Raw genomic sequence first — 12,163 nt, 5'->3', positions numbered from 1 at the left:
TTAAGCTGTAGTATGAACATCACAATTTGAGAATTTGAGAGGAAAATTGTCTTGAAACCTGTCAAAAAATGCCCTAGTCATATTTTACTTCGAAATCAAAAGAAACAAATAAGAATCAGCACTTTAATGCTTGGGCACTAATTATATCTTGCATATAGAAAATGAATAATAATATTGTATGTTACAATATGTTATTGTAACATAAGTTGTGTACATTTGACCCCCCAATTCTCATTACCATAATGTATTTTAAATATATATATATATGTATGTATATATATATATATATATGTTTTAAATTGATTTTGTGTTAAATATGACCAGGACATTTTCTTGACAGGTTTCGTGAGAATCACCCCATACCTTTCAGTATATATGATAGTCAATCCCAAACACTTACTGTATTGTGTGAACATAACCATTGGGTGGAAGAGATTGAGGCATTCTCATGGAGGAAAAGGAAAGATAATGGAAAAATGGAAGAAGTGAGAAATCTTTGGGTTGGTCGTCCCACCATCATCAAAATCAGATGATTTTGAGTCTAATCACACAAACAAACGAGGCTCTATGGTTTCCAATAAAAAAATAAATGAAATCCACTGCAGGTGTGGTAACGGGTATGATTGACTTTATAGGAGCTCTGGTCCCAAAAAGTGCAAAGTGACGTCCATCTTATTAAAGTGTTTCACTTGGAAATGTCACAGCCAGCTTGCCGCCCATGTAGCCAATGCCAGGTAATAATGTCTGTCACCAAAGGTAAAAAAAAATAAAAAAAAAATAGATCGCCTCAAATTTTCCTTGTATTAGGCCAACTCATGCCCTCACACAAGCACACTCCAACAGACACTATTAAAGGAATATTTCATCCTAAAATGAAAATCATTTCATCATTTACTCACCCTCACGTTGTTCCAAACACATTTCATTTTCTTGTATGGAACACAAAACAGATTATCCATCAGACTACCCAAGCTGCTCTTTTCCGTACAATGAAAGTGGATGGTGACCACAGCTGTCTTTGGTCCCCTTCCACTTTAATTGTATGTTTCACGGAAGGTCATACATGTTTGGAACAAAATGAGGCTGAGTAAATTATAACTTTTTTTCTTTTTTTCATTTTAGGGTGAACTATCCCTTTAAGTAACACTCCTTTATCCACAATACTTAGTTTTAAAAGAACTGTGGGCTCATACAGTGTTTGGATCCATCTAATGTGCTTCCTGAAACCCTCTACCTTCCTCTCTTTTCCCTGCCCCCTCCCTCTCTTCCTCTGGTCCTTCTGACCAAAGAGATGTAGTGTTCTGTTAACCTGCCTGCTTTTTTATTTTTATTTTTTATTTTTTCTCTCAGACTAATGCTTCACCTTATGTTCTAAAGCCTCTCTTATTTTTCCCCTCTGCGTTTAGTTTAGAGTCTCGTTAAGCCTGAGCTCTGTATACAGACTGGAAGATTATTGCCTTAAAGAGTTCTAGAACTCTCTAGAATATTGTGCAGAGGAATAAAGATTCTAGAACTAGAATAAGTGTAAATGGAATGTTGTCTCACCGTGAACTCAGGCTTCAGAGTGAGGCTATAGCTAGTCCTGCATGTGTTTTTTTTTTGTTTTGTTTTTTTTTCCCAGAGGTTTGTAGAATCCTGAGCTGGACCGGCACTGGCTGCTTCTTAATTTTTCGCATTTGTTTCCCTATCTGCTTTTGTAGTGTGTAAAAAAGTGTGTGAACCTGCTGCATGAATCTAACGGTGTTCGTCATCCCTTGTTTGAAAGCGCGTCTTCAGTCTGCTGAAGAGAAGAATGGCTTTTCTATCAGAAACCTGCTTAATTGAGCTATCAATGCATGATGCATCAAATTATGCATGATGTTTAAAAATGTATTGAATAAATTGTGAATTGTATTGATTTCTGTTTGTTTTGTGGATTCTAAAGGCCCTTTCATATGAATCGTGTTGAACTCTATGGAGCAAAACATAAAGCTACACAGCACAGCTGTGCGCAAGTTAAGCATCGTAATACAGTGCTTAAAATTAAAACAATTGACCCCACTTGCGATTGATTTCTCTAAGTGCTGTCAGTGTTAATCAAACAATTCGTATGAGCTATTGTTACATGGGAGGTGCCGGCGCGAAACTCAGAAACAAATGGAGGAGACTGATCCTTTGTGTATCTAAATTCGTCGAGTTGTACATCACAATGTTTAAGGCATATCATAATATTTTATAGAATAAAAAACATGTTTGACGAATCTTCTTATCTTTCTGCGATGTTTCAAAACGATTTCAAGGACTTTTATTTGTTTTACACTCATAAACATTACCTTTTCGTTTTTTAATGTTTACTCTTCCCACTGTCTTGTTACATACTGTAGTTAAATCATTCACTCTGTAATGCTAAATGCAACTTTTTTTTGACATGGCAGTCAAAGTGCCACATAACGCATGTGTTGAGTGGTGCATTGAAGATCTGATGCCAGTCATTTGAATGGGACATAATAGATTTAAGCTAAACTTGTGTTGGTAGATACAGTACATCTGAGATTTAATAGATTTTAATACAAATGCATATGAATTTTTACCAGAAATCACTTCCAATGCCATTCCTAAATAAAAGACAATCTCACAGAATAAGAATCCCTCACACAGACCCTATCATATATCATATTTAGATCACAGGAGCACTGAGCTGAAATTCAAATCCATTTAAAGAAAGCATTTCCCCCATTTTCTCATTTCCTACTCCAGGCACCCTCAATTATTTACCTTTGTTTGCTATTCACGGTGTGCCTGCTGCTCATATTGTCAATTTTATTCCATCATGAGGTGAAGTAATACTCATCCTTGTTTAATTTTCAAGATTAACATTTTGCACTCCTGTGTGGAGATTAGAGGATGACAGTCACCTTTAGACTGAATTATTTTGTTATTTCTTGGCATATAATTTGGTCAGACTAGATACAGTGTGCTCAGATTTAGACTCCAGAAGGCCTTGCTGACAATGCAATATTATTCGGAAGTGAATTTGTAGAGACCCCACAGACAATCATTTCTAATACTGCAGGCTGCTAATTCTCCATCCCGTTAGTGGAAGACATTTAATTTTAAGCTTTATAACTTTTCCCATGTTAAAAATCCCCTGAACTTTACATGGCACTTTCCAGAAAGGTTTTTTATGACAGCATTTCCTAATTCACATCAGCGCAAACATGCTAGAGTTAACTGGATAATCAAGACTATTAAATGCACAAAAACCAGGAGCCTTACTGAACTAATTCCTAAAGTTGTGGACACAGAACACAATGACCATGTTAACATGCCCTTAAAAAACGGTTTATTCCAGGGTTTTTGCAGAAAGTGGCATTCTGAAATGTCACATAAACTAGAATGCTGATTTGCTTACACCACTTAAATGATTAAGAGAAAGCGGTTTAGCACAACTAGGTTTCTCTCAGAGTACATGGCTTAAAGTGGTCATGTAAATGCATAAGCGCCGTTCTGATGGGAAGAGTCTGAAGAGTGCATGGAACAGGCCAGGATAACAAGCGTCATTGGATGGAGCCCAACAACAAGTCAACACAGGGGAAAGAATTCAGAATTTCTGGGAGTATAGTGGGAAAATCACAAACACTATAAACTATACCCATTTGTACACACCAATGTAAAATATCGACTGTACCTCATGTTCGCATATATGCGCTCGTACCATGGGGAAATCCCAGAGTTTTATGTAAGAGGGAAACACCATTATTGCCGTGCAATTCAGCTGCAGGTTGCAACAGAAAGTGAAGGAAACAAACACAGCAACAACTCTGGAATATATGAAAATAAATCGATGCAATGGAGAATAAAATGGCAAAGTCTATCTCGGATCCCATGTTTGTTATTTACACAAGCGTCGCTGGGAAATGTTGTTGTGCAGAAAGTTGCGTACTGACCAAGCCGCATGTATAGGTGAGTAAAGATAAAGCCACTAACACAGCTTGTGTAAACAGGAACGCTGTTTTCTCGCAATAACCCACTTTCTTGTGTCTATGTAAACGTAGTCAAAGAGTGATAGTCAATATACTTAAATTCTGATCTCCTTATATTTGAAGTTAATAAATAGAGAGACAGTCTCCTCTTTCTAGAGAGCAGACTCAAACCAAACAGAGAAACCAAAGAGTCTTACAATCCATGTAGATTTTTTCCCTGAGGATATTGCTGTTTTCTTCTCACCTTGTTCTGAGAAATAGCGCATAAACTGAACAACAATAGCCCTTTAAGCTCTTTGACGCCTGATATCACCAAATGGGCCTGATCTATTCAGTGATATCAAATTTATGGTGTGTAAAATGTTCTATTCCCAAACCTATCACAGGCAATCAGCCACACACAGAGAGAGAAAGATAGACTGAGAATGCATTTGAAGAAACAAAGTGTTTTTCTGTGAAAGGATTATAGGAAGCCTTAAACAGAATTGCAAAAATAATGACTGTTTTTTTTTTTAAAAACAGGTTTCCGAAACACTCTCCCTGTCTTCCATTGGTCCATTGATCAACCAATGAATGGCATAAGTGAAATAAGAGAAAGTATAAAAAAAATAATACCTTTTCACCTTTAAATGGATAATTCACCTAAAAATGAGAATAGTCACTTGACAGATTTTTGGCAGTATGTTAGTCTCTGTCACCATTAACTTGGATTGCAATTTTTTTCACAACTTGAATGGTGACTGAGTCTGTCATTTTGCACAGGGTGAGTAAATGATGACAGAATTTTTATTTTAGGGTGAACTAGCCCTTTACGGAATGAAAGCGATATAATGTATCAAATATTCCAGCCCACATTAGTTCTCCCGTGGCCTTCTCATTAACAGTGTATCGCTCATATGTGATGTTTCATACTTGTTGCGCTTTGTTGATAATTAAATTTTGCCATGCAAAGACTGCAAATGACTTCAGCAAATGTTCCCATCTGAAGTTAGTTTATAAATTATAAAATGTCATTAAAAAGGTCTTTGTCTGAGAAAGTTTTCCCATATGGACTTGTATTTGTCCATAATGTATTTGGATTTTAGAGATTATTTGTGTGTATGTAATCTGTACTGCCCAATTATAAGCAGTCTTCCGAATGACGAAAAAAACAGAATGAAGCTGTTTTCATGTCAGATTAGGTAAATATGTTAACTGCATTAAATAAAATGTACAGCATTATGCATATTTAATTAGTCTTAAGTTAACCAAACTTTGGCAGCCCTACACAACACACACACTTATATTTTAGCTGAACTTTAATAGGTTGCTCACAAGTCTGCTTTCAATTAAACACATACTTTTGCCCTTCTGCTTTTCATGACCGTCTTTTTCTCCCACTCTCCAAGTCTTTGAGAAGGAGTTACTGGAGTTTTGACAGAGGCCTACACAATCCCTCACACAGCCAAAAGGAAGATTGAAAGACTTTAAGTTTGCACCACTGAAAATCTGTCACTCATTTCTCCTGCTCTATCAACCTCTTCTCACCCACTCTCTTACTTTCAATACCATCTTGTTCATTTTTTATCTCTTCTCCTTTCTCAATAAATCTGTCATTCTCTTTTCTTACAGTAGTCATCGTCAATTCTCTCTATCCATTTTTTATCTCTCTGTCAGTAAGGAGTTGCTGGATTTTGACAGAGGCCTACACAATCCCTCACTCAACCAAAAGAGAGTGAAAGAACCTTCCTTTCCACCTCCTATAGGTTTTTCTTCTCCACAACTCTATCAGATTCCTTCCTTCCTTCCTTCCTTTCTTTCTGCTCAGAATTATCAAGTACAAAATTGCGGCTGTGTAGAACACCCATAAGACCTTGCACTTGAAGTAACTATGTATTTTTGGTCAAGACAAGGGAACTTATGGAGAAATATAATAAATGTTATTAAAAATAATATTGGTTTAATTCTTTTGATTATTGTTGTTATTTTTGTTGTAGCTGGTTGATAGTTGTGATTTTTGTAAAGTCACATTAGGGTGATTAGTGTTACCTCTGGTGAAGCTGGAGCCTGTTCATTTTATGTAATTTGCCTCTACTCAATATACTTTTAAAAAAATAGTGCAGATTTATGTGCACTAAGAATTACTGAGGAGAATCCAATGTGCCATATGGCTAACCTAGAGTACAGTGTCAGTTTCCCTTATACTGTATAAGAAGTGATATAACTCAATTTAAATAATTAAATAAAAACAATGATACTTTAATCATGGATGAGTTAGGTTTACTTGTAACTAGTTAACTGTACTTAAATAATTAAGTTCACTTTACTTGAGACAAACAAGTATGTTTACTTAGAAACAGCAAGCAATCCGATTGCCTTAAAAAAAAAATCTAAGTAAGGTCAACTAATTAGGTTTTACAGTGTTCTTTCTTTCTTTTTCTTTGCTTTTCCAAAAATAGTCCTCCTTTTCCTCCCCTCTTCCTCTCCTTTTTTCAAGCTGTCTGCCTGGTTGTCTTTCGGCAAAGTGAGGTCTGTCCGTATCATGCCTGTCCCTCTTCTTCACACATTTATGCTATATTTAGTCTCTGTTCTGCCGGCCATCTTTAAAAGAGAGAGAGAGAAAGAGAGAAGCCTGCAGCCAAAAACTCTCATATATTTTTTTATTTTTTTATTTTTTTTTTTTTTTTTTTTTGAAGAACACTGATGATCATCTTGTTTGCATGGCCCTGAAATTAACTGACCCAATTACAAAGTCAACTATATAGATGGGAGCACTTTATCTGGGTGGTCATTCATTTTGTGTAGTTTTTGTGTCAGTGAAAACTAAGTTTCCATTGTTAGTGTGCATAAACTGCAATTTAGTTAGCATGCATGCAGCCTGGTGTTTTATTTTGTTATTTAGAAAGTAACCCTCTGATGCATGATGCAATTATTAAATCACACTGGCAAATTATATTTTAAATTATTTATAAAATATATTGTTTAAAATATATCATATTTACTCTTGTTTTGAAATAAAAAATATAATCCCAGTCTTTTTACCCCCAAAAAATTATTTAGATAGGACACATTTGTCCATTGCAACAGAAGAAAATAGTAAATATTTCAGAGGTGCATTATGACTTTGTTCAGCTGTGTTAAATTTATGTTGTCAAAAATAAAAAAACGCAATGACAAATAGATTTAGTGTAGTATTATATGTAAGGGTCAAATGTCATCACCCATGGTCGTTTGGATATCACATCACTCCCTAAATGTATAAAAATGACTTTTAATGATGTTGTGGACATGTAGGGCTTTACCGGTTGTTTAGATCAGGGTTACTATCAGAAATAATTAATAATTATTTCTGTAGTTATTAATTAATATTTAAATTAATTAATTGGATCTAACTCATTAAAACCTCATATGGGGCTCCAGTAAATGTAGTGTGCTACGTTTAGGAGCAAGTTTGGTTATTAGCAATAATTAATAATTATCAAAGATAATTACTAATTATTAAAATCAATAGAACATTGATTTTAATCAATGTTAGCTTTTTTAATCCTTTAAAATCAACAATTATCAAAGATAATCGTTAATTGTTAACATCGATGAAACATTAATTAAAATTAACACTAGCTTATTGATCATTCAAATTCAACAATCATCAAAGATAATTATCAATTATCAAAAATCAATAGAATATTAATAAGGATTAACATTGACGGGGCACCACCCTGGAATCAGGGACTAGTAACCAAATATTAAAACAGTCTCAATATTAGATTGTTTTCTTAGGAAAATCGACATCCGATGAATATCGATTTTCGGGAAAAAAACAATGAATGAAGGTTTGAATCCGAGCACTGACATCCCGTCAGCATGACACAGGCGTATGCAAAACAAACCAAAACACTTCTCTTTGTAATATAAACAAAGTTTATTTATGCAGTAATATCAATTAATAATTAATACGATGCAGTCAATAAACTTCCAACTTACAACTACAAACTAAACAGTGATATGATTAGATATGGAAATAAAATAATCCTATAACACATAAGGTGTGTGTGTGACAGTGTGTGTGTGTGTGTGTGTGTGTGTGTGTGTGTGTCAGTGTGGTTAGTGAGAGAGAGAGAGAGAGAGAGAGAGAGAGATGATTAAGTGACAGCCCTAAAGCCAATTTCACAATAGTGGGAGAGAAAGCAGCTGTGTTCATCACTCAGAGACGCGGTTTTACGAGCGGGGCTCGTAAAAGTCCTGCGTTATTTGACTCTAATGGATGAACTCAATTTCTGTCTCACCCACGATGGCGAAATTGCACAATCCAATTTGGTTGGACCACAATACAGCAAAACAAATTTGTGATAATTAATACCCTGAGTATTAATAATGAGCGGACATGGCGATCCGTAAACTGTACAAGCAAAAACCTTAAAACACAAGAATAACACGCTATAATATTCTATCTCTGCCCAGACGTAAACCTCTTTTATCACATGAGGACACAGGTAGAATCTGTTGCTCTGTTGGCGGGCGGTACGGCTGTTGATTGTCGGCGAGCGGTACGGCTGTTGATTCTCGGCGGGCTGGCGGAGAACTCAGAAATGTCGACTTGATTGAAGATGGAAGAGAAACCTTTAATCTCTTCACTTCTGTAGGCAAACGGATGAAGATGCGAATTGCGCGGCGGTCTCCTTCGGATCCGTTAGAGTGTTTGGTTGAACACAGAGTAATCTCAACTCGTCCAGCGAGATGGAGATTGTATGGCCACAGTTTCAAGTCGGACATTACTTCCTTGTGCCACGAGGTTGCACCGGAGAGCAGCAAAAAAAGCTATGTCTATATTCGGTGAACAAAGTCGCTGGAAGTGAATTCTGGAAGCATTTCAGAATTATTTCAACTCCTGATGATGTCATGTTTGAGGGACGTTCTGTTGTGTGCCTCATCCAGTAGGAGTTGAGAGTTCGATCCTTTAGTGAGCAAGGCTTCATGGATTTGTAGTCTGTTTTGGACTCCCTTTGTTTGATTTTGGCGTGATTTTTATCAGTAAAATTTACGACTTGGAAGGTGGGGCTTGAGTTATGTTTTTATGACTGTTAGGCCTGCCTTTGTCTTCTATCTGAATACATGAGGCCCAACAGACATAATGCATCAGAGGGTTGATACAAAGATTAAACATCCAATTTGTGAAGTGTGTTTGTCAGTGTGTGGGGACCAGAATATATTCATGTGTAGCTTGAGTCACAGAAGAGAACTGCAAACCTGTTGTGACACTGGATGTGTGTATGTGAGTCATCCATCACGTAGCATATGCCAGCACTCGGTCCTTCCCAGGGTCCTAAGACCACAGTTTATAGACAAGCAGAAATCAGACAGATGAGTCAGAGAAAGATAGAGTTCCCTTCCATTTTTCCTTTGCAGTTTGTTTGGGCACAGGCCTGCTATTTCTTACAAGAGAGAGAGGCAAACTCTGGCATGTCTATTAGTAGTTTCATTTGTGGTTGTATGCACACAGTAAACATATCAGTTATGATGCTTTAAAACCTTAATCTTATGAGAACAAAAACGCAAAGTGCTTCCTATAAATATTCTGTGTGATGGAGGGAAAATGATGTGTGTGTGCTGGGGTTGCACTTTCAAAAGTTTACTTAGCTATAACCCATCCTGGTTTGTATCAGTAAACAGTTGGTGAGAAACATATTTTCAAGAGAGAATTGAGCTGCTGAGAATCTTTCCTCATTCTGTAGCTAGCAAAGCACAGTTGCTGCTCTGCTAATGTGTTTGTATTGATGCCTGGAGGAAGATTATCCTTGTTTTTCTCACATAAAGTTATTATGCATTCATAGTTGTATTTTTTGCTTGCAGCAGCTAGAAAAAGCACAATAGAGTCTCTCTCTCTAACTCGATAGCTTGCTAGCGGTGGTCCTCCCACATTGTGTTTGGCGTTGCTGTTCACTGAAATAGAGCTTTCAAAGGCAGTGTGGCTTTGCTGGCCTTGCCAAAAGTCCTAAACAGATAATGCTACATATCATCTTTAGCTATGTATAGTTTTGGCTTTCTGCAGTTTTCTTTTCTCACCAGTGTCTCAGTTTAAAGATTTTCCCTTGATAGGAGAAAGGTGTTATAAAACTGTATCCAATTATACATGGTGTCCCCACAGATATCTGAAGTATTTCTTATCAATATGAACATTTAAGAGATGCCAGGAGTCAACTGATGCTTTTATCGTCATTTTATTTTATTATCTTTGTTTTAAAACTCATTAGTACACAGCTCTCTGGAATGCTTGATTCTGATTCTGGTCAATTTGCAATTCTGCAGTCAGAAATTAATGTATAATAACCACTAAATTAAATTATGAAAGTGATAGTTCCGACCCTGAATTACGATTGGATGAGCCAAGTTCAAAACCGTTATACTCCGCTTTGAGTTGCGCCAAAGAACGGCGCTTACCCGTGGCAAAATTGTCTGAAAGTTTAGTTTCAGTTTTTAGTTTTGAACTTTGATGGTTAAATAGACATTACAGAAAGACAAATCGCCAGCCAGCCAGCTGCATGCATGCAGGCAGGCAGGCAAGCAGGTTTGAACATTCCATGAGTCTGTTCCAAAACTTAGTGAGCTGCCTCGCTGTCTCCTACATAGGCAGCTGTCCTCTGTGGCAGCATCCTTACTAAAATGATGCCTCATAAGAGACCGATTTGGAACTCGCTACATAGGCGGCAGCTCCACACACCATTCAAATAGCGCTCCTCATGCGCAGCACACAGAAGACTAGACTTGCAACAGATTTCAATACAGGAGACACAAGAGAAACGACACAATCCTCTAATGAGCCTAAATACGCATGTCACACACACACATTTTGGGTAAAATAGTCGGTTTTGTGTCATATTAAACTGTTATTTATTGATACTCAGTATTGAATGGATTATAAGTATGTTTATAATGTAAATTTTTCTCGCTTCGTCCACCATCTTTGACTTTTTATTTTTTCAACCAAGCTCATCACGGTGTATTCTGGGATCGCCTACCCGGGGAAAAGTACATACGATGCTACCTTAAAATTTGGCCAAAACGAGATATCTTAAGAGACAGCATAATTAAGATACCTACCTTTTGGAACATCCTTCGCGTCGAAAGCACGCCGATGATGTCTTAAAATGCTTCCTCCGGAGGACTCTTACTAGGTATTGTAACAGTCCCCATGAATGTAAGTCTTTGGGATTTTTTTATTTTCCTGCTGTACAAAAAACGCAATTCTGGTCAGTTAGAAAAGTCAAAGAAACCCGAGTCAGAACAGTCTGAAGGTCTGTGCCAAGTTTGGTGGATGTAGCTTGAAAGCTTTGTGAGGAGTTACGATTGCTAATTTTTGTCTTGTTTTAGGGATTTTGGAAAAACCCTAAACCAGATCTGTAGAATAACAGTATATTGGCTTTGTCAAGCAAACATAATAGTTTTTACATAAATTATTAACCTTGATAAATGTTCATTTCTAAATATACTTTTGTTTATTGTTAATATTAGTTCATAATGTGTTGACAAACAGAGATGCTGTAAGAGTATTGTTCATTGTTAGTTTATGTTAACTAATTGTGTTAACTAAAATTAACAAATACAACCTTAATGTAAAATGTTACCATTTATTTCATAAGTAGCTGTATAAGCAGCACTTCATGTTTGGGACCTGATCACCCTGTTAGGATTTGTTTTGCGATAATGACCAGCTTGACTGTACATTTTTCCTTAGAACATTTACATGCATGCTTAGCAGACTCTTTCTTACCAAAGCAACTGAGAGTTCAGACCTCCCCGTGAAAAATAACACTCCTCATACCTCTAACCTGCACTGTAAGACATCAGCAGATTTTTCCATTTACTGCCTCTCTTAAAAAGTGAAAGAAATAATGTACGAGAAAAAAAATAAGGAAGAGCTGACAGTGCAGATGGCAGTGGGAGTTAATAATTATCGGAGTGTGCACATGGTATCCAAATCACCTCTACCCTTAGCTCATTAACACTGTAAGGTGGTCCGTGCTTTTATTCTAATTTGCGCTCAACTGAAACATCTCCATGTCATCTTTGTACCACCTTAATGCCACATATAGCTCAGTGTGGAACAGTAAAATCAGTTGTGAGTCAAGCACAAACCTCTGCTACTCTTGAGACTGCAGTTAATGAGAAAACCACTTAGCTCTCTACAAGATCATTAGCAATTGTCCATGAGTCTCTACCATTAT

General features: G+C 36.6%; 1 protein-coding gene across 7 annotated transcripts in view; it reads left to right on the top strand.

Moving 5' to 3' along the window:
• The window catches only part of LOC127452596 (semaphorin-6D-like), a 206,965-nt gene that overhangs the window by 185,513 nt on the left and 9,289 nt on the right, over positions 1–12,163 (top strand). The gene's annotated exons all lie outside the window — the stretch shown is intronic.

Source organism: Myxocyprinus asiaticus, chromosome 15 (assembly GCF_019703515.2).
Source record: "Myxocyprinus asiaticus isolate MX2 ecotype Aquarium Trade chromosome 15, UBuf_Myxa_2, whole genome shotgun sequence".
Taxonomy (NCBI): domain Eukaryota; kingdom Metazoa; phylum Chordata; class Actinopteri; order Cypriniformes; family Catostomidae; genus Myxocyprinus; species Myxocyprinus asiaticus.
The sequence above is the reverse complement of the archived record's forward strand: the minus strand, read 5'-3'. Positions and strand labels throughout refer to the sequence as shown.